Here is a 2,003-nt window from a genome sequence, read left to right as displayed (position 1 = left end):
ATGGATGGATGGATGATGGATGGATGGACTGATGATGGATGGATGGATGGACGGACGGACGGACGGACGGACAAATGGATGGATGGACAGATGGATGGATGGATGGATGGATGGATGGAGAGATGGATGGACTGATGATGGATGGATGGATGGATGGATGGACGGACGGACGGACAAATCGATGGATGGATGATGGATGGATGGATGGATGGACAAATGGATGGATGTTGGATGGATGGATGGACGGATGGACAAATGGATGGATGGACAGATGGATGGATGGATGGATGGATGGATGATGGATGGATGGACTGATGATGGATGGATGGATGGACGGATGGACGGACGGACGGACAAATGGATGGATGGACAGATGGATGGATGGATGGATGGATGGATGGAGAGATGGATGGACTGATGATGGATGGATGGATGGATGGATGGATGGATGGATGGATGGACGGATGGACAAATGGATGGATGGACAAATGGATGGATGGATGGATGGATGATGGATGGACGAATGCATGGATGGATGATGGATGGATGGATGGGCGGATGGATGGATGGATGGATGGATGGATGTTGGATGGATGGATGGATGGATGGATGGATGGATGGATGGATGATTGGACAGATGGATGGATGGACAGATGGATGGATGAAGGATGGACGGACCAATGGATAGATGGGCAGACGGACGGATGGACAGATGGATGGACAGATGATTGGACAGATGGATGGACGGATGGATGGATGGACGGACGGATAGATGGATGGATGGATGGATGGATGGATGATGGATGGATGTTGGATGGATGATGGATGGATGGATGGATGGATGGATGGATGGATGGATGGACAGATGATTGGACAGATGGCTGGACGGATGGATGGATGGACGGACGGATAGATGGATGGATGGATGGATGGATGGATAGATGGACAGATGGATGGATGGATGGATGATGGATGGATGGATGGATGGATGGATGATGGATGGATGAATGGATGGATGGATGAAGGATGGGTGGATAGATGGATGGATGGATGATGGATGGATGGATGGATGGACAGATGGATGGACGGATTATGGATGGATGATTGGACAGATGGATGGATGGATGGAGAGATGGATGGACTGATGATGGATGGATGGATGGATGGATGGACGGACGGACGGACAAATCGATGGATGGATGATGGATGGATGGATGGATGGACAAATGGATGGATGTTGGATGGATGGATGGACGGATGGACAAATGGATGGATGGACAGATGGATGGATGGATGGATGGATGGATGATGGATGGATGGACTGATGATGGATGGATGGATGGACGGATGGACGGACGGACGGACAAATGGATGGATGGACAGATGGATGGATGGATGGATGGATGGACTGATGATGGATGGATGGATGGATGGATGGACGGACGGACGGACAAATCGATGGATGGATGATGGATGGATGGATGGATGGACAAATGGATGGATGTTGGATGGATGGATGGACGGATGGACAAATGGATGGATGGACAAATGGATGGATGGATGGATGGATGGATGATGGATGGATGGATGGACGAATGCATGGATGGATGATGGATGGATGGATGGATGGATGAATGGATGGATGGATGGATGGACGGATGGATGGATGGATGGATGGATGGATGGATGTTGGATGGATATTGGATGGATGGATGGATGGATGATTGGACAGATGGATGGATGGACAGATGGATGGATGAAGGATGGACGGACCAATGGATAGATGGGCAGACGGACGGATGGACAGATGGATGGACAGATGATTGGACAGATGGATGGACGGATGGATGGATGGACGGACGGATAGATGGATGGATGGATGGATGGATGGATGGATGGATGGATGGATGGATGATGGATGGATGTTGGATGGATGATGGATGGATGGATGGATGGATGGATGGATGGATGGATGGATGGACAGATGATTGGACAGATGGCTG

The sequence above is a fragment of the Trachurus japonicus genome, chromosome 6, assembly GCF_045865225.1.
Source record: "Trachurus japonicus isolate A0001 chromosome 6, Traja_1.0".
Classification (NCBI taxonomy): Eukaryota; Metazoa; Chordata; class Actinopteri; order Carangiformes; family Carangidae; genus Trachurus; species Trachurus japonicus.
This window is presented reverse-complemented; position numbering follows the sequence as displayed.